Genomic DNA, 26482 nt, shown 5'->3' on the forward strand with positions numbered 1-26482 from the left:
AACATTCTTAACACCATCCACACACAGTTTAAAAATCCAATTATGTCCATTTGCAATGCACAAATAGGAGGCATTAGAAAGATATCACACAAATATTTTGCCCTCTTGGTGCTTGCAAATGTCAGAGAGTTCAGCTGAGAGATTGCAAATCTAGCTGCTGATAAATAACAGAGATGTTCATCTTACTCCAATATTTTCCTTTCTGAGTTAAAAATTATTTTGCAACCCTCCTAGTATGTGTTTAGATGATTGGTCTTATAATGTGTGCTAGGTGGTGAATTCAGGAGACCTGAACTTGGTCGCCAAAATAAGCAACATTGCCCATGACATTATGCAATAAAAACACGCTCTCGTCTTGGTGAGGCCTGCTCTGAGGCTTCCATCGCTTGGTACTGTGCGCAGTTTTCATGGTGAGGTGCATGTGTGGAAATCATGCCACATGAAAACTGTGACTCAGGTCTGTTCTCAGAAGCACTGAGGTAATGGCTATTAATATTTTATTTCATACATTATAGTGTTTGCAGGAGCAAACACTGTAGTTAAGGTTACATGCATTGACGCTCCAGCATAGCCTGGTTTTTCTTTAGGCCAGGCTTTCATTTCACAGATGGGTTCAACCCAAAGGTGAATTTTCAGAGCCTTAAAAAAAAAAAAAAGAAAAATTGAACACAATTAGGTAAATCATGATAGTTACACAACTGTAAGAAATATGTCCCTGGTTATATTGAGAAAATAGAGGGAAATGTATTCTTTCTCTTTCTGTTGTTATTCTCCTCTCAAGTGAAACACGTGAACAGCAAACTGACATGGTACCTTGTGTGTCTGAAACTTTCCTTAAAGGTAGTCCTTTGTAAGCAGAAGAAAAGGCCAAACGTTGCCTGAGAAGACAGTCAGTAAGTAGCTGCCGGTACACGGTGTCATACCATCTCAGAAGCCTGTTATGAACGTGGCTGTCGAGGGTGGCACACACAGACTTCTGCTGTCAGTCGCCATGAGCTTCTAACCTTGAGTGACACACGTTTCAGGCAGAGGATCTCCTTTGGTTCTTCTCTGACTGGGATTTTCTAAAATAGTTTTGAATAAACTGTCTGGCAGATTCAGGTCTGATGTGACTCAGCTGCGGCACACAGGCAGTTCCCGCCGTGTGGCATGAACGAGCTGGCTCTCTGGCTCTTTGTTCTCCCCTGTGTAGGATGGGGGGGTGCCTTTTGGATTGAGTGTCCAGACATTCCTGAGCACGGCTCACACCATCTCCGCCTTCTTCACTGTGTGCTCGTCTCGCACCACCAGTGAGCCTGATTCTGCCTTGGCCTTTGAATCTGTGTGCCCATGTCCCGGGTGCACTCTTCTTCCCACCCCACCCCTAATTCCTTCTGGAATAATTCCTTCCCCTTGACTGTACTCCCTACACGCCCACCTTTTCTCCTCATCTCCAGCCCTCTGTCAAAATGAATTCACTCTCTTTCCTGGAGCCTTCCAGGCACTTGGAACGGAGTATGGTACCTTAGGGGTGGTGGCTCTGAAGCAGTGTTCTTCCTCCAGTGGGTCCAGATTAAGGGGAATACTTAATCTCTGGGGCTGACTGAGGCATCTGTGGAAGGCTGGCGGAATGAAATCACACTGTCTAATCAGAACTCCAGCTTTGCTGCAGTGATGTCCCAGCCTTGTTCACCCTGGGGTGCAGATGCAGAAGAGGGTCTTGAGTGGCCCTGTAGCATGCAGCACATCAGCTGCAGATCCATGCAGATCCACTCAGCCTCCCTCAAGTCTTGCGGGCCACTGCTGCTCCAGTTTCCTCTTCTCCTGTGGACCTGAATATGCACTTCTACCCTAAGGCACCTGGCTTCACACTAAGCAGGCGAAGGACTGAGGTGGCACTGATCTGGGGCCGTGACCAGGGACCAGCTGTTTCTGAGGACAGCACAGTGTCATTGCCAGGGACCTGTCATCTATACTTTTCCACAGTGTGATGCAGTAATGTTTCTAATTCTTTTGTTTGAAAAGTATGGGAATTTTCTTAGATCTTGCCATTTCTGCAGAAAAGGGTCTTGAGTGAGGGAAGGGCAGTCTATAGGGTGAGCCATGTGAAACTGCTCATTTGGGGAGGCTGAAAATGTCAAGTATCAGCAATGTCATATAGTGCATCCTAGAAGCTGAAAAGATGAAGGAGGGTCAAGGCCTTGTCCTGATGTTATATTTGCCTAGAATATTATATTACAGAAGAACATCAGTCTTGTATAGCAAAGAATATTATTGTAGATACTGTTGTTGCTGCTACTACTTGAAGTCACTTTAGCAACAATTGATAGAGACAGAGGGAACACTAAGTCATCCCCTGGGAGCTATGAGCCTTGGCCCTGGCCCCTGGTCTCCTGCCTTTAAACTAGTTATTTAAAATTGCTCTCTTGCCACTCCCTTGGTTGTCTCGTTTGGGCCAATGTGGTTAGTTTCAGAGATAAGGGATGCTGGGTGATAAAATGGCCTCAGATGATATAGCCGCTGCAGTTTCATTTTCAGAATGTCCTGGCAATGAAAGAGCCATTTGCTAATATAAGGGGCGGGATTCATTGATGAGTGGTGTTCACCTCCGTGCTGTCACTGCCTCAGCCTGATTTCTCAGAGCAGCCGCTGGCTCGGTGTCGTAGCTGAATGATGTCATTTCAGTATAACGTAATTTTCCAGCTGGCCAGGATGGAAAAGGGGTTTATTATTGTGTCGTGTTTTCCACCGTGTCTGAAAGAAAATGAAGCAGACACGGATATATGACAGTATCAGTTCTGTTTTTACAGGTGTGTCTGAAGGACACAATGTACCTTTTACTTGCAATAGCAATGTGACTCTATGGTGAAAGCAAAGTAAGAAAAAAAAAATACCCTTTTCCTCAAAAGATTTAAAATATATGTATAATTAGTGTTGGGAACTGGCCTGGAATACATTCATCTGGAAAGACGAGGGGCAGGAGGCCTAATCTCCATCTCACTTCTGCCCCTACTGACAAGACTCTGGCTTAATCTTTGTCTTGATTCTCCAAGGAGAAAATGGAGACCTCCCAAGATGTTTGTGTGGGTTTTTTTTAGCTTTTCACTGAAGTACAATACATGCAGAAAAGTGTTCAGTTCAGTTCAGTCGCTCAGTCGTGTCCGACTCTCCGCGACCCCACGAATCACAGCACGCCAGGCCTCCCTGTCCATCACCAACTCCCAGAGTTCACTCAAACTCATGTCCACAGAGTCGGTGATGCCATCCAGCCATCTAATTCTCGGTCGTCCCCTTCTCCTCCCGCCCCCAACCTTTCCCAGCATCAGAGTCTTTTCCAGTGAGTCAACTCGTCGCATGAGGTGGCCAAAGTATTGCAGTTTCAGCTTTAACATCAGTCCCTCCAATGAACATCCAGGATTGATCTCCTTTAGAATGGACTGGTTGGATCTCCTTGCAGTATAAGGGACTCTCAAGAGTCTTCTCCAACACCACAGTTCAAAAGCATTGATTCTTCGGCGATCAGCCTTCTTCACAGTCCAACTCTCACATCCATACATGACCACGGGAAAAACCATTGCCTTGACTAGACGGACCTTGGTTGTACCGCTTATTAAAAGTTCACAAACTGAACCCACCTCCATAACAAGCACTCTGATAAGAAACAGAATATGACCAGTGCCCCAGAAGACCTCTGTGTCTTCCCCCTTCCAGTCACCTCCCACCTGACACACACAAGGACCAGTGTCCTGACCTCTAATAGCATAGATTTTTGCCAGTGAGACCCAGTCAGACTTCTGACTTCAGTTCTGTTCAGTCGCTCAGTCATGTCCAACTCTTTGCGACCCCATGAATCACAGCACGCCAGGCCTCCTTGTCCATCACCAACTCCCGGAGTTTACCCAAACTCATGTCCATCGAGTCGGTGATGCCATCCAGCCATCTCATCCTCTGTCGTCCCCTTCAGGGTCAAAAGACCAATGAGTCAGCTCTTCACATCAGGTGGCCAAAGTATTGGAGCTTCAGCTTCAACATTAGTCCTTCCAATGAATATTCAGGACTGATCTCCTTTAGGATGAACTGGTTGGATCTCCTTGCAGTCCAAGGGACTCTCAAGAGTCTTCTCCAACACCACAAAGAACTGTAAAATGATAAATTTGTGCTCTTTTAAGCCCCTCAGTTTGTGGTGGTTTGTTACAGCAGCCATAGAAAGCTGACACAGTGAAGGTAGACAGGAGAGTCCCAGGTCAATGTCTCCAAACCCTGAGCTCTTCAAAACCACCACTAGGTATGGTACTGCCTTTAGCTTTAGCAGAGTTTTGGCCTCTGTGGAGGATCAGAAGGTAAGTAAAAGTCAAAGTTTTGTCAGCATCACGTGAAGTTGGGAAGTAGGTCGAAGTTTTGTCAGCATCACGTGAAGTTGGGAAGTAGGTCGAAGTTTTGTCAGCATCACGTGAAGTTGGGAAGTAGGTCGAATGTGTCTTTCAAGTATACAACTTGCCCACCCCACTATCCACATGTTCAGAATGCCTCCTTTCTAGAAAAATGTGATATGGTATGTTACTAACACTTCAGTGTGTATTAATTTATTATATTATCCTCTCCCAAAGTATTTGCTAGAAAAGGAAATGGCAACCCACTCCAGTATTCTTGCCTGAAAAATTCCATGGACAGAGGAGCCTGGCCGGTTACAATCCATAGGGTCACCAAAGAATCAGACATGACTTAGCGACTAAACAACAACAAAAGTATCTGTATTCTAAAAGACCCAAGGAATGACTCTCTAATATTGATGAGAAAGAGGGCTACACTGGGGTGCTGCAGCTGACCCTGTGGGTTGGTGAACCCAGCACCCCATAAGCAATCCCCTTCCTTCTGTCTACCTCTACCAGAGAATCAGGAAAAAAAAAACAAAAACAAAAACCTGCTTACCCATGCTGCCCTGTGACTTGGGTTACCAATGAGTGGAAGTGTGCTGTGGACTTTCTAGGAAAGATTCTGATGAAAGGAATAGATGTTGCTGGCACAGCTTCCCTCCTCTGCACCTCCCCCTCCCCTTTTCCTTCTTTTGAACCTGCAAGTGATGCCTGCAGCTGTGGTGGCCACCTTGTGACCATGAGGTGGCAAGCATGAAGATAACAGTGGACAGGTAAGGGTGGCAGAGTGTGGTTGCTGTTTTTCAGTCGCTCAGTCGTGTCCGACTCTCTGTGACCCCGTGAATGGCAGCACGCCAGTCTTCCCTGTCCTTCACTGTCTCCCTGAGTTTGCTCAAACTCATGTCCATTGAGTTGGTGATGCTATCTACTCATCTCATCCTCTGCTGCTCCTCCTTCCCCTTTGCCTTCAGTCTTTCCCAGCATCAGGGTCTTTTTCAATAGTCAGCTTTCTGTACCAGGTGGCCAAAGTATTGGAGCTTCAGCTCAAGCAGCAGTCCTTTCAATAAGTATCCAGGGTTGATTTCCTTTAGGAGTAATTGGTTTGATCTCCTTGCTGGCCAAGGGACTCTCAAGAGTCTTCTCTAGCACCAGAGTTTGAAAGCATCAATTCTTTGGCACTCAGCCTTCTTTATAGTCCAATTCTCACATCCATATGTGACCACTGGAAAAAAAGATAGCTTTGACTATACAGACCTTTGTCAGCAAAGTGATGTCTCTGCTTTTTAATAAGATGTCTAGGTTCATCATAGCTTTTCTTCCAAGGACCGTCTTTTAACTTCATGGCTGCAGTCACCATCTGCAGTGATTTTGGAGCCCAAGAAAATAAAGTCTGTCATTGTTCCCATTTTTTCCCCCTTCTATTTACCATGAAGTAATGGGATCAGAGGCCATGATCTTAGTTTTTTGAATGTTGAGTTTTAAACCAGATTTTTTACTCTCCTCATCAAGAGTCTCTCTCTGACCACATTGCTGAGTCACGGAAGCAACCCGGCAACCATCCTCCTCAAGGGTTCTTGTCACAGGGAAGGAGAAAACCTTTCCTTGTGTGTGCCAGCGCTAGTTGTCTTTTCTGTTACTTGCAACTGAACGCATCCCAGATGCAACTGCATGAACAGGGCACTAAGAATTGTTTCAGAGGTGAAGGATTCCTACGATCCCCGCCCCCCATACACACACTATCAGTAAAGCGAGCCCCTCCAGGGGAACCATCCCAGGAAAATGGGACTTAACTCTTGATAGCCAGGAAACCTGATCCGTTTGGAGAAGAAATGCAGTTGCTCGTAATTTTAAATGAAAAGGCTAGCAAAACCTTTTACTTGTTTATTTTTGTTTCTGGTCAGGTTTATTACCTTTTTAAGGGAAATGCTGTTAAGTTCAGTACCTCTGAGCATGACCATCTGTTTCATACTTTCTAGGACCACCCTGGAAAATATGAGGCATATTGTCCCTTTATCTCCACACGTATGCTGCATTGGTCTATTTGTGGAGTCACAAAGTGAGATTTGGAAATATGGCTATTGTTCTTAAAAGCTCAGTTATTTGTGAACCCCCAAGAGCCAGATGATCCCCTATCCTTAATGGCATATTGCTGTGGATGAGTACTTTCAAAAATTCAGAGAGACGTTTACTTTGTAAGCAACCACTAAGAAGATCTCTGGCTGGATAAAGATAACTGAGCAGGCTAATCCTTTTAACAAAGGTGGTGATATATATTATGGCAGCTGAATGCTCCTTTACAGCCCTGGGAGAACAATCAGTGAATTCATTCATTTAATTCATGAATTTTCCTTCTATTTACACTTTAAACAAACATGCCAGTTGTTTGCTTAGCTAACAAGCTCTGCCTTCATTATAAGCCATTAGTGGCTGGCAATAATTGAAACTGTGTTTGGGTTTAAAAAGTACAATAAACCCAATTAATCCCACTCTTAGTAATATGGAATTTGTAGTGACTGACTTGAACTAGGCTGAAGTTTGTGTCTTTGCTCTCTTCACAAAGCCGGGGTTGCTGAACTGTTTTATAGCCGTAAGCAAGTTTGATAGTAGATTTTTTTCATAAGAAAAACTAAACAACAGGTTAAATCCACATGTTCATAAGGAGCCAGGCAGCAAATATAAATAAGTGCATGGCCAGAGCATCCTTTAAGAAATACTTGATCTTCTCTACCTGCTTTTGATAGAGACATGGATAGAAGGAATATTTCACTTTTCTCTTAATCCTGTTATAAGAAAGAGGTGGAGGGAAGCACATATAATCACATGATTATAAATGACAAGTGGAGTCAGCCAGTGGTGAGGAGATGGGGGAGTGGTGGGGAGCTGGCAAGCCCAAGTCCCCTTTGAAAGGGTCAGCTGCTCTTCGGCTGCAGATACTACATAGGAATGTGAGTCGAGTGTAGTCACATCTTTCAAATTTTAAGTAAAATTAGAAAATCTGGATTTCTAGTGAAATCTTCCCATTTATAAATTTTGGCAATGGATTTTTTTTTTTTAAGTTAAAAAGCAGCTGCCACAGTGTAGATTAGTAGCTCTCAGAGTGTGGTCCCTGGATCACTAACATCAGTATCACTGGATACTTCATTAAAAAGGCAGATCTCAGGCCCCAACCAGGCCTGTGAATCAGACTCTTTGAAGTTGTGGGTCCAACAATGTTTTAACAAGCCCTTCAGGTGGACTGCCAGGTTCAGCAATATTGCATGCAACACACATTAAAAGTTATCAGTAATTTATATGAAATTCAGATTTAACTGTGTGTCTTGTATTTATCTAGCAACTGTATCTTTAGGTGATTCTGAAACACATCTCACATGGATCAAGCGAAACATGCAAAAGAGAGCCAGGCTGTCTATATCTGAATCAGCTTTGATACATACTAACCATGGGATCTTGGCAGAGCAGTCCTGTAACTGCTCTATGACTCAGTTTACTTGCATGTAAAATGGGGATAATAATATCTCCCTCACAGGGTTATTGTTAGAATTGAATGAGTTAGTGAATGGAAAGTCCTTAGAATGGTGCCTGAGAAAGGTTAAGCAACATCTAAGAGTTTACCATCATCAGTCCTTTATTTTCCCTTTCCTTTTTCTCCACCACCATCATTCCAACTGTCAGGGAATACTTGAATACAGCTTCCTGCAGTTCTCTTCAGTTCAGTTCAGTTCAGTCGCTCAGTCGTGTCCGACTCTTTGCGACCCCATGAATCACAGCACGCCAGGCCTCCCTGTCCATCACCATTATCCTAGAACAAACTTTGATTTCGTGATAGAACTGATTCTGCACCCTAGGCTCTAAGATAGGCCTGGTGCTTGTTCTCACACAGAGTAACCTCTTGCTTTGAAAGCTAGCTGAAAAATGGTGTGGCTGTCTGTATACCAGTGACTGCTTCCAGGGCTCGCTCTCTCAGCCTGCGTGCCGTGCTGCACTGAGGCCTGTGTCTGTAACCACCAGCCTTTTTGCTTCATGTGTGCCTTCACCAACCCCCAGTATGCCACTGAATCACATTTCTGACCACATCTTGAAGTTTCAGATCCCCAGATTGCCTGACTGGGCCGTGGATACTTGTTTGCAGTTGTGAAAGCAAACTGATGGCCCCCTCCCAATTAAATTTCTGAGTACTCTTTGGGAAATCCCCACCATTTCTTTCTCTAGACTTGATTTGCAAACCCAGAGTGCTTGCACTGTATTTCAAAGGAAACTCATAACCACGCTGCTCTTACTGAGGGTGGTGCAAGCTGCCTAAATGTGCCCCTTCATGAAGCAGCTTTCCAAGCTTCCACATAGTCACAAATGACAGACTTGTACACACAGAGAAAACCAACTGGATGAGCTATTCAGGTTCTCAGCTGCGCCATGTTATTGCTGTTCTGGGAATGAAGCACAATGCATTATTTTATTAAATAAAGATTTTCCCTGTATCACGGTAGAGGCTAATTTTATTAGCTCTCTTTATGGGAACAAACGTCATCACCCTGGCTGGAGGGGCCGGGAGTGGGGGGTAAGGGAGCGGAGAGAATCACATTTGGTCATCCACGTGCTCCAGTGGAGGCTGCCAACATGTTTTAATTGGTAATTACTTACCAGAAGAGTTCTCCAGATCCTGCAGAAAACGCACAGCTCTCAGTTCATAACTCACTTAGAGATAATTCTGAGACATCTTCAGCTACAATAAATATTGTTGATATAGTTTGGGTATGGCTGTGCCGCTGGTGTCCAAAACACCAGAGTGTTCAATAACTTCAAGAAGTGAATCCTTTGTTCTCCTCTATGAAAATCCGGAGACTCCTTACGCTGAACATGTACCTTAAGATTCAGAAACAGAGGAATTGTAAAATTCTATCATATACTGGTTTTTGTCTCTTGATTCTTTAGCTTTCCAACCTGAAATAGTCACTTGCAGCTTTATTTAGCTTTTTAGGTGAGCTTGATCACAAGATGCCAACCCCACCACCTTCTCAAGACAGAGTAGCCCAAGTTAGGTGCAGTCAACTCCTAACATCGAGTACTAAAGCTGCCTCCACTTAGCATGCAGGGCTGAGGTCCAGAAAACCAGCACTAGGGACGATGTCCGCCCACAGAAGTGAAGTATTCACCACTCTGCTATGGCTCTGAGGTCTTTGGCCAGAGGCGATCTTTGTTTTCAAAAGTCAGAGGTGTTCTCCATGTTTTGTCATTATCATGCTATTATTATTTTCTCTTAGCAGTTGGCCAAGGCCAACCCTCACCCCAGAAGCACCCCTTCCCCCTCCTTGTGCCTCAGTAAGAGCCCCCTCTCCTCCCAGCTGTTATCCATGGTCAGCTTTCAGGCCTTACCCTGTCTTCCCTGAGCAGCCACGCAAAACGTGGTAGGATCCAGAAGTTAAGCCTCCACGTGCAACGAAACCATGCACTTCTCCTGAGATAACCACTGTAAACCAGAGATGATCAACTTGTAGCTCCTGTCCATAGGCTGGTTTGCTCTGGCACAGTGTTATTTTTTAAATTTTGTCTACTTCTTCCTGTTGTTTTCTACTTTCCTCCTGTAGTTACCTGTTTCCCTATATTATTATCACTCCCCTAATCTCGTTATCTGGTTCCAAATAAGAAAAGGAGTACGTCAAGCCTGTGTATTGTCACCCTGCTTGTTTAACTTATATGCAGAGTACTTCATGAGAAACACTGGGATGGATGAAGCACAAGCTGGAATCCAGATTGCTGGGAGAAATATCAATAACCTCAGATATGCAGAAGACTCCACACTTACGGCAGAAAATAAAGAACTAAAGGGGTCGCGGAGAGTCGGACACGACTGAGCGACTGAACTGAACCTAACTGAACTGAACTGAAAGAGCCTCTTGTTGAAAGTGAAAGTGGAGAGTGAAAAGTTGGCTTAAAGCTCAACATTCAGAAAACTAAGATCATGGCATCTGGTACCATCACTGCATGGGAAATAGATGGGGAAACAGTGGCAAAATTTATTTTGGGGGGCTCCAAAATCACTGCAGATGCTGACTGCAACCATGAAATTAAAAGACACTTACTCCTTGGAAGGAAAGTTATGACCAACCTAGATAGCATATTAAAAAGCAGAGACATTACTTGGTCAACAAACGTCCATCTAATCAAGGCTATGGTTTTTCCAGTGGTCGTGTATGGATGTGAGAGTTGGACTATAAAGAAAGCTGAGCGCCGAAGACTTGATGCTTTTGAACTGTGGTGTTGGAGAAGACTCTTTTTTTTTTTTTATTGGAGGCTAATTATTTTACAATATTATATTGGTTGGTTTTGCCATACATTGACATGAATCCGCACCGGGCGTACATGAGTTCCCCTTCCTAAACCCCCCTCCCACCTCCCTTTATCCTCCCTCTGGGTCATCCCCGTGCACCAGCCCCGATCATCCTGTATCATGCATTGAACCTGGACTGGTGATTCGTTTCACATGGAGAAGACTGTTGAGAGTCCCTTGGACTGCAAGGAGATCCAACCAGTCCATCGTAAAGGAGATCAGTCCTGGGCGTTCATTGGAAGGACTGATGTTGAAGCTGAAACTCCAATAATTTTGCCACCTCATGCGAAGAGTTGACTCATTGGAAAAGACCCTGATGTTGGGAAAGATTGAAGGCAGGAGGAGAAGGGGACAACAGAAGTTGAGATGGTTAGATGGCATCACCGACTCAATGGACGTGAGTTTGGGTAAACTTCGGGAGCTGGTGATGGACAGGGAGGCCTGGCGTGCTGTGATTCATGGGGTCACAAAGGGTTGGACACGACTGAGCAACTGAACTGAACTGAATCTCGTTATCTGCTTCCTTCATCTTGTTCTCCACTTCCCATCTTGTTGTCTCAGTTCAGTTCAGTCGCTCAGTTGTGTCCGACTCTTTGCGACCCCATGAATCACACCCCAGGCCTCCCTGTCCATCACCAACTCCCGGAGTTCACTCAAACTCATGTCCATCGAGTCAGTGATGCCATCCAGCCATCTCATTCTCTGTCTTCCCCTTCTCCTTCCACCCCCAGTCCCTCCCAGCATCAGAGTCTTTTCCAGTGAGTCAACTCGTCACATGAGGTGGCCAAAGTATTGGAGTTTCAGCTTTAGCATCAGTCCTTCCAATGAACACCCAGGATTGATCTCCTTTAGAATGGACTGGTTGGATCTTCTTGCAGTCCAAGGGACTCTCAAGAATCTTCTCCAGCACCACAGTTCAAAAGCATCAATCCTTCTGTGCTCAGCTTTCTTCACAGTCCAACTCTCACAACCATACCATGACCACGGGAAAAACCATAGCCTTGACTAGACGGACCTTTGTTGGCAAAGTAATGTGTCTGCTTTTTAATATGATATCTAGGTTGGTCATAACTTTGCTTCCAAGGAGTAAGCATCTTTTAATTTCATGGCTGCAGTCAGCATCTGCAGTGATTTTGGAGCCCAAAAAAATAAAGTCTGACACTGTTTCCACTGTTTCCCCATCTATTTCCCATGAAGTGATCAGACCAGATGCCATGATCTTAGTTTTCTGAATGTTGAGCTTCAAGCCAACCTTTTCACTCTCCTCTTTCACTTTCATCAAGAGGCTTTTGTGTTCCTCTTCACTTTCTGCCATAAGGGTGGTGTCATCTGCATATCTGAGGTTATTGATATTTCTCCCAGCAATCTTGATTCCAGCTTGTGCTTCTTCCAGCCCAGCGTTTCTCATGATGTACTCAGCACAAAAGTTAAATAAGCAGAGTGATAATATACAGCCTTGACGTACTCCTTTTCCTATTTGGAACCAGTCTGTTGTTCCATGTCCAGTTCTAACTGTTGCTTCCTGACCTGCATACAGGTTTCTCAAGAGGCAGGTCAGGTGGTCTGGTATTCCCATCTCTTTCAGAATGTTCCACAGTTTATTGTGATCCACACAGTCAAAGGCTTTGGCATAGTCAATGAAGCAGAAATAGATGTTTTTCTGGAACTCTCTTGCTTTCTCCATGATCCAGCGGATGTTGGCAATTTGATCTCTGGTGCCTCTGCCTTTTGTAAAACCTGCTTGAACATCTGGAAGTTCACGGTTCACATATTGCTGAAGCCTGGCTTGGAGAATTTTGAGCATGACCTTACTAGCGTTGTCTACTCCCTGCCTTTTGTTATCTGCTTTCCTCATTTTATGTGTTGCCCACCTCTCATTTTCTACTTCCCCATCTCCTTATCCACTTCCCTCTATTGTTGTCTGCTCCCTTACTTTTGTTATCAGCTTCCCCTGTCTTATCTACTTCCCCTCTCTCTCTCTCTCCTCTCTAGTCTCCGTGTCTGCTTCCTCCGTGTCATTGTCTACTTTCCAGTTGGTGTTCTACTCCCTCCTTTGCGTTATCCACCTCCCTCTTTTTGTCATCTTCCTCGCTCCTGCAGTCCTTTGAGTTTATGACCTGCTTTAAACCATCTCTTCTTGAAAAAAAGAAAAATCAGAAGATTTCCAGGGCAGTGAAACTATTTGGTACGATACCATAATGGTGGATGCATGTCATGATATGTTTGTCCAAAATTCACAGAATGCACCACACCAAGAGTGGACCCTCATGTAAACTACGGACCCTGGGTGGTGCTGCCTCAAGAGCGCTGTCATTTCTAACAGCAAAAGCACTTCCTGAGGGGGGATGTTGATAGCTGGGGAAGCTGTGTGTGAGTGTGGACGCAGGGGCATATTGGAAATTTCTGTTACTTTCTGCTCAGTTTCTCTGTGAACCTAACACTTCTCTAAAAAAAAAATAACATCTATTTAGGAAAAAGAAGTCAGGCCTAGACAAAAGTGGGTGGGAGGTAGAGGCTGGGGAGGGGCAGTAGGCAGAATGGCATGTTGTCCTGCCTGGTATCCTAAAATCGTACCCTAGTGGCTGAATGGCATCACCGACTCTATGGACATGAGCTTGAGTGAACTCCGGGAGTTGGTGATGGACAGGGAGGCCTGGCGTGCTGTGATTCATGGGGTCGCAAAGAGTTGGACACGACTGAGCGACTGAACTGAACTGAACTGAACTGAACTGAAGGACTGACCCATGCACCCTCTCACTTGCTTGTCTAAGCATCTCCTTGCAGTGGCCACAAGGACCTGGCAGAAGGGTGTTGCCCTCAGGAATTTAGCCCCTGTGGGGCGGGCGGAGGGTGTGGAGGGGCAGGCCTCAGCTGTGTCACTGATGCTCCCCTCTCTTTTCCCCTCTCCCTCCCTTCCCCTCCTTCCTTCTCACCAGGAAGAGGCTGAAGCTCTGCTGATCACGTGGTCTGGTAACCTGCGGTCAGTTCTAACTGTGATATGAATTTAAGGAAAAGAGAGAGGTGCAGGGCATGGCTGGTGGCTCCTCTTGGATGAACACAGAAAATGGAGCTCCAAGGAGAGTAGTCAACATTGCACCACTAGGCTTGAGATGGCACAGAGGAAGGGTGACCCTGGGCAGAGTAAGTCAGAGTAGGGCTTCGGGGTCAAGAACGTGTGAGCAGAAATAGCAGCTCCATGACCTACCAGGTGTGTGACCTGGAGCTGGTTGCTGTACCTCAGTGCCTCACTTCCATCATTTCTAAAATGGGGATGATAATAAAATCCGTCTCTTGAGGTCAGGAGGTAGATTAGATGAGATGATGTACATCAAATACAGTGCCTAGCACATCGCACATACTCAAGCACATGAGTCTTTAGAAGAAGGATGTTTCTGGTAGAAGTCTCTGGCCCTGAGGATTCCACTCAGGCACTCTCTGCTATAGTCATGTTAGCAGTTTGAGCCAAAATTCGTTTAGATAAATAACTAGATGTTTTACTGCCTCTTTGCTATTTAAAGGAAGTAAAGTTGCTCAGTTGTGTCCGACTCTTTGAGACTCCATGGACTGTAGCCTACCAGGTTCCTCAGTCCATGGAATTTTCCAGGCAAGAGTACTGGAGTGGGTTGCCATTTCCTTCTCCAGGGGATCGTCCCAACCCAGGTATCGAACCCGGGTCTCCCGCATTTCAGGCAGATGCTTTACCATCTGAGCCACCAGGGAAGCCCTTTTAAAGGAAAACACATACTAATTTAGCTTTTTCTCTCAAACCTAAATCCTTGTATTGGTCAGATGCAGTAAGTTCTCTTCCAGTTTTTAGACTGGTTTCCACCTCCAGCTACTAAAAGGGCCACATCCCCATGTCTCATAAGGCTCCAGTCTAAGACTACACTATGTGGCCACAGTGGAATGCCTGATGGAGCAGAAGGAAGCAGTCCCAAAGCCAGAGGGAGCAGAGGGCCCTCCAGACCCATCTGGGCCATCTCTTTCCTTTCGGGCAACAGATATGTCCCCTACCTTAGATTGCATCTGGGAGTGGGACTGAGGGATTTCACTGTAGAGATGAAGGGGCTGGAACTGAGCATTCGGTTTGTAAATGTACCGGGTGAGATGCTGGCACATAACCACATCACACCTGACAGAGGAAGAAGAAGCACGTTCTGAGTTTGTTGTTCAGTCGCTAAGCTGTGTTGACTCTTTGTGACCCATGGACTGAGGTACACCAGGCTCCCATATCCTCCACTACTTCGCAGAGTTTGTTCAAATTCATGTCCATTGAGTTGGTGATGCTATCTACTCATATCCTCTGCCGCCCCCTTCTCCTCTGCCTTCAGTCTTTCCCGGATCTTTTCCAGTGAGTCAGCTCTCTGCACAGGTGGCCAAAGTATTAGACCTTCAGCTTCAGGAGCAGTCCTTCCAGTGAATATTCAAGGTCGATTTCCTTTAGAATTGAATGGTTTGATCTCCCAGCTGTCCAAGGGACTCTCAAGAGTCTTCTCCAGGACCAAGGAATTCAGTTCGGTTCAGTTGCTCAGTCATGTCCGACTCATTGTGACTCCGTGGACTGTAGCATGCCAGGCTTCCCTGTCTGTCACCAACTCCCGGAGCTTGCTCAAACTCACGTCCATCGAGTCAGTGATGCCATTCAACCATATTATCCCCTGTTGTCCCCTTCTCCTCTTGCCTTCAATCTTTCCCAGCATCAGGGTCTTTCTAATGGGTCAGTTCTTTGCATCAGGTGGCCAAAGTATTGGAGTTTCAGCTTCAGTATCAGTCCTTCCAATGAATATTAGGATGGACTGGTTGGATCTCCTTGCAGTCCAAGGGACTGTCGAGAGTCTTCTCCAACAGTACAGTTCAAAAGCATCAATTCTTCGGTGCTCAGCTTTCTTTATAGTTCAACTCTCCCATCCAAATATGACTAATGGAAAAACCATAGCTTTGCAGATGGACCTTTGTTGGCAAAGTAATGTCTCTGTGTTATGCCCTGAGTCTGGTCCCCCCATACTGGTAGAAAAAGACACTCACAGCAATGCAAAAGCAAGAATGGGGTTTATTTCTAGCTCGAGCTAGGACTCATGCCTCCTCCAACGCAGTGGAGTGCCAACAAGAGCCCCAAGCCCAGATCACAGCGGTTTTTATAGTCTCAGATTACATAAGCACCTATTTTTGTTCAAAAGATCAAGCTGGCAGAAGCTCATTGGCCAGTTCATGCACGTGCAGAAGCTCAATGGCCAGTTTATGCGCGCGGGATTTTTCTGGGGGATTTCCCTTTTCCTCTGATTGGCCTGATTTTTGGCGCCAGCGGGACTTTTCTAGGGAGGAGTTTCTTAATTTTGGTGCCGGCGGGATCTTCTTAGGGAGGAGTTTCTGTGAACTTAGCCTCCACCCTGTCTCCAGGAAATCGAAACTTAGGCCTAAGCAAGGACTCAGGCCTATCCTGGCTACTCAGATGTTAGGGCTCCTAACATCTGCTTTTTAATATGCTATCTAGGGTGGTCATAGCTTTTCTTCCAAGGAACAAGCATCTTTTAACTTCATGGCTACAGTCACCATCTACAGTGATTTTGGAGCCTCCCAAAATAAAATCTCTCACTGTTTCCCCATCTGTTTGCCATGAAGTGATGGGTCTGGATGCCATGATCTTAGTTTTTTGAATGCTGAGTTTTAAGCCAACTTTTTCACTCTCCTCTCTTACCTTCATCAAGGAGCTCTTTAGTTCTTCTTCGCTGTCTGCCATAAGGGTGGTGTCATCTGCATATCTGAGGTTATTGCTATTTCTCCTGGCAATCTTGATTCCAGCTTATGCTTCATCCAGCCTGGCATTTCAGATGATATACTCTGCATATAAGTTAAATAAGCAGGGTGACAATGTATAGCCTTGACATACTCCTTTTGCAATTTGGAACCAGTCTGTTGTTTCATGTGTGTTTCTTTTTTTTTTTTTTATTTCTAAAAAAGAATTTTATTAAAAAAGCACAAATGCAAAGAAATGAACAGAGGAAAATTTATGCGTCGAACCTGGACTGGTCACTTATGATAATATACATGCTACAATTCCATTCTCTCCAATCATTCCACCTTCACCCTCTCCCACAGAGTCCCAAAGACTGTTCTAAATGCCTATGTCTCTTTTGCAGTCTCTTATACAGGGTTCAGGTTACCATTTTTCTAAATTCCATATATATGCGTTAATATACGGTATTGATGTTCTTTCTGGCTTACTTCACTCTGTATAATTGGCTCCAATTTCATCCACCTCATTAAAACTGATTCAAATGCATTCTTTTTGATGGCTGAGAAATACTCCATTGTGTATATGTACCAAAGCTTTCTTATCCATTCATCTGCAGATGGACATCTAGGTTGCTTCCATGTCCTGGCTATTATAAACAGTGCTGCAATGAACATTGGAGTACATGTGTCTCTTTCAATTCTGGTTTCCTCGGTGTGTATGCCCAGGAGTGCGATCGCTGGATCATATGGCAGTTCTATTTCCAGTTTTCTGAGGAATCTCCACACTGTTCTCCATAGTGGCTGTACTAGTTTGCATTCCCACCAACAGTGTAAGAGGGTTCCCTTCTCTCCACACCCTCTCCAGCACTTATTGCATGTAGACTTTTGGATAGCAGCCATTCTGACTGGTGTGAAATGGTATCTCATTGTGGTTTTGATTTGCATTTCTCTGATGATGAGGGATGTTGAGCATTTTTTCATGTGTTTATTAGCCATCTTTATGTCTTCTTTGGAGAAATGTCTGTTTAGTTCTTTGGCCCATTTTTTGATTGGGTCACTTAGTTTTCTGGAATTAAGCTGCAGGAGCTGCTTGTATAATTTGGAGATTAATCCTTTATCAGTTGCTTCATTTGCTATTATTGTCTCCCATTCTGAAGGTTGTCTTCTCACCTTGCTTAGAGTTTCCTTTGCTGTGCAGAAGCTTTTGATTTTAATTAGGTCCCATTTGTTTATTTTTGCTTTTATTTCCAATATTCTGGGAGGTGGGTCTTGGAGGATCCTGCTGTGATTTATGTCGGAGAGTGTTTTGCCTACGTTCTCCTCTAGGAGTTTTATAGTTTCTGGTCTTACATTTAGATCTTTAATCCATTTTGAGTTTATTTTGGTGTATGGTGTTAGGAAGTGTTCTAGTTTCATTCTTTTACAAGTGGCTGACCAGTTTTCCCAGCACCACTTGTTAAAGAGACTGTCTTTTCTCCATTTTATATTCTTGCCTCCTTTATCGAAGATAAGGTGTCCATAGGAGCGTGGGTTTATCTCTGGGCTTTCTATTTTGTTCCATTGATCTATATTTCTGTCTTTATGCCAGTACCATACTGTCTTGATGACTGTGGCTTTGTAATAGAGCCTGAAGTCCGGCAGGTTAATTCCCCCAGTTCCATTCTTCTTCCTCAAGATTGCTTTGGCTATTTGAGGTTTTTTGTATTTCCATACAAATTGTGAGATTATTTGTTCTAGTTCTGTGAAAAATATTGTTGGTAGCTTGATAGGGATTGCATTGAATGTATAAATTACTTTGGGTAGTATACTCATTTTTACAATATTTATTCTTCCAATCCACGAACACGGTATATTTCTCCATCTATTCATGTCCTCTTTGATTACTTTCACTAGTGTTTTATAGTTTTCTATGTACAAATCTTTTGTTTCCTTAGGTAGATATATTCCTAAGTATTTAATTGTTTTCATTGCAACAGTGAATGGAATAGTTTCCTTAATTTCTCTATTTTCTCATTATTAGTGTATAGGAATGCAAGGGATTTCTGTGTGTTGATTTTATATCCTGCAACTTTGCTGTAATCATTGATTAGCTCTAGTAGTTTTCTGGTAGAGTCTTTAGGGTTTTCTGTGTAGAGGATCATGTCATCAGCGAACAGTGAAAGCTTTACTTCTTCTTTTCCAATTTGTATTCCTTTTATGTCTTTTTCTGCTCTGATTGCTGTGGCCAAAACTTCCAGAACTATGTTGAATAGTAGTGGTGAGAGTGGGCACCCTTGTCTTGTTCCTGACTTTAGGGGAAATGCTTTCAGTTTTTCACCATTGAGGATAATGTTTGCTGTGGGTTTGTCATATATAGCTTTTATTATGTTGAGGTATGTCCCTTCAATTCCCACTTTCTGGAGAGTTTTTATCAAAAATGGATGTTGAATTTTGTCGAAGGCTTTCTCTGCATCTATTGAGATAATCATATGATTTTTATTTTTCAGTTTGTTAATGTGGTGTATTACGTTGATTGATTTGCGTATATTGAAGAATCCTTGCATTCCTGGGATAAAGCCCACTTGGTCATGATGTATGATCTTAATGTGTTGTTGGATTCTGATTGCTAGAATTTTGTTAAGGATTTTTGCATCTATGTTCATCAGTGATATTGGCCTATAGTTTTCTTTTTTTGTGGGGTCTTTACCAGGTTTTGGGATTAGGGTGATGGTGGCCTCATAGAATGAGTTTGGAAGTTTCCCTTCCTCAGCTATTTTCTGGAAGAGTTTGAGTAGAATAGGTGTTAGCTCTTCTCTAAATTTTTGGTAGAATTCAGCTGTGAAGCCGTCTGGACCTGGGCTTTTGTTTGCTGGGAGATTTTTGATTACAGTTTCAATTTCCGTGCTTGTGATGGGTTTGTTCAGATTTTCTATTTCTTCCTGGTTCAGTTTTGGAAAGTTGTACTTTTCTAGGAATTTGTCCATTTCTTCCAGGTTATTCATTTTATTGCCATATAATTGCTGATAGTATTCTCTAATAATCCTTTGTATTTCTGTGTTGTCAGTTATGATCTCTCCATTTTCATTTCTAATTTTATTGATTTGGTTCTTCTCCCTTTGTTTCTTGATGAGTTTGGCTAGTGGTTTGTCAATTTTATTCACCTTCTCAAAGAACCAGCTTTTGGCTTTGTTGATTTTTGCTATGGTCTCTTTTGTTTCTTTTGCATTTATCTCTGCCCTAATTTTTATGATTTCTTTCCTTCTACTGACCCTGGGGTTCTTCATTTCTTCCTTTTCTAGTTGCTTTAGATGTAGAGTTAGGTTATTTAGTTGACTTTTTTCTTGTTTCTTGAGGTATGCCTGTATTGTTATGAACTTCCCCCTTAGCACTGCTTTTACAGTGTCCCAGAGGTTTTGGGTTGTTGTGTTTTCATTTTCATTCATTTCTATGCATATTTTGATGTCTCTTTTGATTTCTTCTATGATTAGTTCATTATTCAGCAGCGTGTTGTTCAGTCTCCATATGTTGGCACTTTTAACAGTTATTCTCCTGTAATTGAGATCTAATCTTACTGCATTGTGGTCAGAAAAGATGCTTGGAATGATTTCAATTTTTTTGAATTTACCAAGGCTAGATTTATGTCCCAGGATGTGATCTATCCTGGAAAAGGTTCCGTGTGCGCTTGAGAAAAAGGTGAAATTCATTGTTTTGGGATGAAATGTCCTATAGATATCTATTAGGTCTAACTCTTCTATTATATCATTTAAAGATTGTGTTTCCTTGTTAATTTTCTGTTTAGTTGATCTATCCATAGATGTAAGTGGGGTGTTAAAATCTCCCACTATTATTGTGTTATTGTTAATTTCCCCTTTCATACTTGTTAGTAATTGTCTTACATATTGCGGTGCTCCTATGTTAGGTGCATAAATATTTATAATTGTTATATCTTCTTCTTGGATTGATCCTTTGATCATTATGTAGTTTCCTTCTTTGTCTCATTTCACAGCCTTTGTTTTAAAGTCTATTTTATCTGATATGAGTATTGCTACTCCTGCTTTCTTTTGGTCTCTATTTGCATGGACTATCTTTTTCCAGCCCTTCACTTTCAGTCTGTATGCGTCCCTCGTTTTGAGGTGGGTCTCTTGTAGACAACATATATGGGGGTTTTGTTTTTGTATCCATTCAGCCAGCCTTTGTCTTTTGGTTGGGGCATTCAACCCATTTACATTTAAGGTAATTATTGAAAAGTAGGATCCCATAGCCATTTTCTTTATTGCTTTGGGTTCAAGTTTATACACTCTTTCTGTGATTCCTGTCTATAGAAGATCCTTTAGCATTTGTTGGAGAGCTGGTTTGGTGAGGCTGAATTCCCTCAGCTTTTGCTTGTCTGTAAAGCTTTTGATTTCTCCTTCATATTTAAATGAGATCCTTGCTGGGTATAGTAATCTGGGCTGTAGGGTATTTTCTTTCATCACTTTAAGTATATCTTGCCACTCCCTTCTGGCCTGAAGAGTCTCTGTTGAAAGATCAGCTGTTATCCTTATGGGAATCCCCTTGAGTGTTATTTGCTGCTTTTCCCTTGCTGCTTTTAATATTTGTTCTTTGTGTTTGATCTTTGTTAATTTGATTAATATGTGTCTTGGAGTATTTCGCCTTGGGTTTATCCTGTTGGGGACTCTCTGGATTTCTTGGACTTGGGTGATTATTTCTTTCCCTATTTTAGGGAAGTTTTCAACTATTATCTCCTCAAGTATTCTCTCATGGTCTTTCTTTTTGTCTTCTTCTTCTGGGACTCCTATGATTCGAATGTTGGAGCGTTTAACATTGTCCCAGAGGTCTCTAATATTGTCCTCATTTCTTTTAATTCGTTTTTCTTTTTTCCTCTCTGTTTCATTTATTTCTACAATTCTATCTTCTAGTTCGCTTATCCTGTCTTCTGCCTCTGTTATTCTACTGTTTGTTCCCTCCAGAGTGTTTCTGATCTCATCTATTGCATTATTCATTGTATATTGACTCTTTTTTATTTCCTCTAAGTCCTTATTAAATCTTTCTTCCATCTTCTCAATCCTTTTCTCCAGGTTATTTATCTGTAACTCCATTTTACTTTCAAGATTTTGAATCATTTTCACCATCAAAATTCGAAATTCTTTATCAGGTAGATTCCCTATATCTTCTTCTTTTGTTTGTGTTGGTGGGCAATTATCTTGTTCCTTTACTTGCTGGGTATTTCTCTGCCTCTTCATCTTGCTTATATTGCTTTGCTTGGGGTGGCCTTTCCCTCTTCTTGCAGTTTGTGGAGTTCTCTTTATTATGTAGTTTCTTCGCTGTGTGTGGGGTTGGACAGGTGACTTGTCCGGGTTCCCTGGTTAGGGAAGCATGTGTCAGTGTTCTGGTGGGTGGAGCTGGATTTCTTCTCTTTCCTTTAGAAGACAATGGGCTACTTTTCTGGGAGCCTGATGTCCTCTGCCAATATTCAGAAGTTGTTTTGTGGACTTTACTCCACGTTCAAATGTTCTTCTGATGAATTTGTGGGGAAGAAAGTGGTCTCGCCGTCTTGTTCCTTCCTCCCCAGAACACTGGATTCTTATATTCCACTTGGTCGTGGAGTATCTCTTCCCAGCTGCTCCAGCAAGGCGCAGCCGCTGCAGCTTACCTTGGACGAGGGGTATCTCCTCAAGGCCGCCCCTCCTGCTTTGAATGTGGATCAGCTCCTCCCGGTCCTCCGGTGCCCAAGCAGCCACCGCCTCCTGGACGTGGTACAGCTCCTCTCGGCCACCACCCTAACTCTGGGCGCGGGGCAGCTCCTCTCAGCCACGATTCTGCACGTGGTCGGTTGCGCCGGGAGCCGGGCGTCTCTCGCGTCTGCACCGCCGGGAGCCGGGCGTCTCTCGCGTCTGCGCCGCCGGGAGCCGGGCGTCTCTCGCGTCTGCGCCGCCGGGAGCCGGGCGTCTCTCGCGTCTGCGCCGCCGGGAGCCGGGCGTCTCTCGCGTCTGCGCCGCCGGGAGCCGGGCGTCTCTCGCGTCTGCGCCGCCGGGAGCCGGGCGTCTCTCGCCTCCTCTAGTCTTCGGCAGCCGGGTCTCTCCCTCCCTTCACTTCGCCGTCTGTGAGTCGTGGCTGTTCCTTTTCTCGTCCCCCTCCCTCCGCCAGCTGGCCCTTTCAGGGACTTCTCAGGTTCCTCTCATGTGTGTTTCTAACTGTTGCTTCTTGACCTGCATACAGATTTCTTAGGAGGCAGGTAAGGTGGTCTGGTATTTCCTTCTCTTGAAGAATTTTCCACAGTTTGTTGTGATCCACACAGTCAAAGGCTTTGGCATAGTCAATAAAGAAGAAATAGATGTTTTTCTGGAACTCTCTTGGTTTTTCGAGAATCCAGAGGATATTGGCAATTTGATCTCTGGTTCCTCTGCCTTTTCTAACTCCAGCTTGAACATATGGAAGTTCACCATTCACGTACTGTTGAAGCCTGGCTTGGAGAATTTTGAGCATTACTTTACTAGCATGTGAGATGAATGCAATTGTGAGGTAGTTTGAACATTCTTTGGCATTGCCTTTCTTTGGGATTGGAATGAAAACTGACCTTTTACAGTCCTGTGGCCACTGCTGAGTTTTCCAAATTTGCTGACATATTGAGTACAGCACTTTCACAGCATCATCTTTTAGGATTTGAAATAGCTCAACTGGAATTCCATCACCTCCACTAGCTTTGTCTGTAGTGATGCTTCGTAAGGCCCACTTGACTTTACATTCCAGGATGTCTGGCTCTAGGTGAGTGATCACACACTCGTGTTACCTAGGTCATGAAGATCTTTTTTGTACAGTTCTGTGTATTCTTGCCACTTCTTAATATCTTCTGCTTCTGTTAGGTCCATACCATTTCTGTCCTTTATTGTGCCCATCTTTGCATGAAATGTTACCAAGGGATGGGTAACTTCTATTTGTCCTCCCTTTCACATTGCCCCAAGCTACTTACTCTGAGTCTGTATGCATGCTCAATCGTGTCCAACTTTTTGTGACCCCATGGATTGTGTACCACCAGGCTCCTCTGTCCATCTAGTTTCCCAGGCAAGAATACTCCAGGGGAATCTTCCGAACCCAGGGATCGAACCCACATCTCCTGTGTCTCCTGCATTGGCAGTCAGATTCTTTACCACTGAGCCACTTGGGAAGCATTCTGAATCTTTAACCTTTCAGTTATCCAGATTATGTTTGCAACTAATTAAGTCATCCAAGCTAAAGTTTCTTTCACATAATCATGAGGTCCTTTTAGAACTATCCAGTTTAACTCTGGAAGTACTCAGGGTTCCCCTCTTTCTTGATTTTCTTTCCTCTCTGGAATGGAATGTTGGGCTCCACATGTTGTTGAGACTGTGAGAAACTTTGAACCCATAAGTTCAAGTTTGGTGAGTATGTGTCTGGATGATGGTGGGGTGCCCTGGGGTTCCTCTTGTCCCTAACCAAAAGCAATTTCCTGTCCTCTGGGTCGGCCTGCAGCCTGCTCTGACCCGCTGGGGCCACGGTGCTGGGCTGGAGCCCCCAGTGCTGTACCTCTCCCTGAGCCGCAAGGTGGGCCACGCTGGTCACGTCTCCCTGGACAAAGCAGAAATAAATCACACACCAGCCCCTGCTTAAGATCTGATGAAATTCTCCATTTCCTCTCCAAATTGAATTCCTCCCGAAGGATTGGAGCGGCTCCTGAGAGTAATGAAGGCACTCCTTCCTCCTCTGCTAGAAGCATGTTTTAAATTAACGGACACAGCCTTCTAATCTTGGTGGGGAGGGAGCTTTTAGGAACAGTCTTGAGAAACTGTTTTCAGGCCAGAAATGATATTTTTAAACTTGAGGGGGGAGGCAGCAGACAGACAATACCACGTGGCCTTTGTCGGGAGGCAGCCCCGCTGGTGGTCTCCCGGGAAGGAAGGAGCACACGCGTCCTGCTGGGGCCCTGCCCGCCCCGCCCCCCTTCTCCGCCTCACCCCCTGCTCTGCCCCGCTGGCCCCAAGATCTCTTGCAGTGAGAATTTATGACGGAGAATACGAATAAGAGGGATTGTGCTTTGTGAGAGTTGAAAATATTACTTTCCCACCCATTTCTTATTTGGGAAAAATGATCAACTCTGTGATTTTGAAAAAAAAAAATTAAAAAGAAACTTTAGGATGAAGATGTCACTGAAGTGATTATCTTCCATCCTCTGTAATGATGATGAATCAACAATTGGCATTTGTAGAGGCAGTTGACACAGGCCCTTTCAAGGGAAAAAAGAAAAAAAGAAAACCCGTTTTCAAATGGAGCTTGTCAGAGTGAAGACTGATGCCCGCCTGACTCACTAGGGCCGTGAATACGATTCTGACAACTTGGGAAAATGTGAGGAGCCCAGGGATGAAACTTATAGATCAAGTGAAAGGTTTGAGTAGAAAATTCTAAACATTCATTCTGTTTTGAAGGAGGGTGTAAAGAGATTATCTGTTGGTAGAGGAATATTTAATATTACTCCTTGAAGTGGGTTTATACTTCAAGAACAGCATTATACTGTTCTTCATTCATCGTTGAAAAAAAAGCAGTTTAAAAATTCTAGTTACCATGAAAATCCTGACATTTAAGTTCAAAAGGAGAGGAGTAAATTCTCCTTAACTTGAAAAAAAATTCTATTGGTCAGGATTTTGTTAACAACACTTGAGAAAGATTATCAAAACCTCACTCTGTGTTTTAATTTAGTTTAAGAAAGAAGCCATTTTCTTTATAGGGAGGTATGATCGATAGGTAAAACCCAACCTTAGCCAAAAAACTCCCCTGCAGGAGAATTTGAGGTCTGGTTCTCAACTGGAAAATTGTTTTTCAGGGAGAAGGTCATGTTTTCCACTGATAATAGGGTCATTTGTATCAAGCGAAATGCACATCCTTCCAATCTAGAAGGAAGTTTAAGCTTCGGTTTTCTCAGAAGACAGTAGGAAACACATTTCTCCCTGGCTAGGAAGAGAGAATTGAGGATAGGGAATGGGAATTTAGGCACCGTTCCAGCAGTGTCTGGGTCTGTCCTGAGTCCAACCAAGGCCAGGGTGGTATCTCCAAAATACCGGGTCTGGTGGAGACAATGAAGACTGTTGAAGGGGAAAAATTACAGGACAGGAAAATGAAATGCCACCCCCACACAGCTGCTTTGTGCATTCCTTCAGCCCTCTCAGACTTTGATATTTGCATAAAAGGGCCTGGATCAACTTCCACACTGGGACAAAGCAGCCAGCAGGTCGCCGTGGACAGGACAGGCTTTTTCCTCATGAACAGTCTGCAATTTCACAGTCATCAGCGTGTGTACCCCTCCTGGGCCGAGGGGTCGGCTCAGCCACACCGTGTCTGTAACTCTGCGTCCACAGTCTGGGTCTCTGGCCAGCAGACCTTTCCAATGCAAGCTTGTCTTTGAGCCTGTTTACAAAGCCTGAAGTTACTTCTGTTTTGTTTTAGCCAAAAGGGTGAAGTGCTGCCAGCAGTATGTCTGGAATGTTATTTACTTGGTACATTTCTGTGGCTTTTCTTTGTAGCGCTGCACATGCCAGAGCAAAGGGTCATTTACTTGAAAATGCCAGGTTTCGCAGTTTGTCTTCTCCATGGGCGACTTTCTCAGGAAGAGGAAGTTTAGCTCCTGTGCCTCTTGGTTCCCTCCCACCTTCCTCCCTCTCTCTCACCCTTCCCTCCTTCCTTCCTGCCTTCCTTTTTTTTTTTCTCTGAGTTAGTGCTCTGAAATACTGTTGGCGCCTACTGCATTGCACCCTTCTATCCTAAATGTCCCAGATATACTTTTATTTCCCGGAGTTTCTGGTGGACTCTGCTGAGATTCTGGCAGACACTTTCTCATTTGCGTGCCTGCCCTGTTATTATTTCACATGAAAGCTGTCTGTTTTGGCACACATGACCGCCGCGATTTCAGTTGAGCTCCCTGAGCTGAATGGGTGATGTTGTGCAAGGGAAATACAGGTGGGGTTTTCTCTACTGGTGGCCGTGGGGGCGGAGGACAAATCTGCAAGCAGTTCTGGCTTGTGCAGAGCCCACATGATGGCAAATGCATGGCTTTTAAAGGAAGGAACCAGTGTGTACAGTTTCT

General features: G+C 44.0%; 1 protein-coding gene across 9 annotated transcripts in view; it reads left to right on the forward strand.

The window, feature by feature from the left end:
• The window catches only part of AOPEP (aminopeptidase O (putative)), a 432382-nt gene that overhangs the window by 240483 nt on the left and 165417 nt on the right, over window positions 1-26482 (forward strand). The window lies entirely within an intron of this gene.

Source organism: Moschus berezovskii, chromosome 7 (assembly GCF_049115385.1).
Source record: "Moschus berezovskii isolate FMDL1 chromosome 7, NW_MosBer_1.0, whole genome shotgun sequence".
Lineage (NCBI taxonomy): Eukaryota > Metazoa > Chordata > Mammalia > Artiodactyla > Moschidae > Moschus > Moschus berezovskii.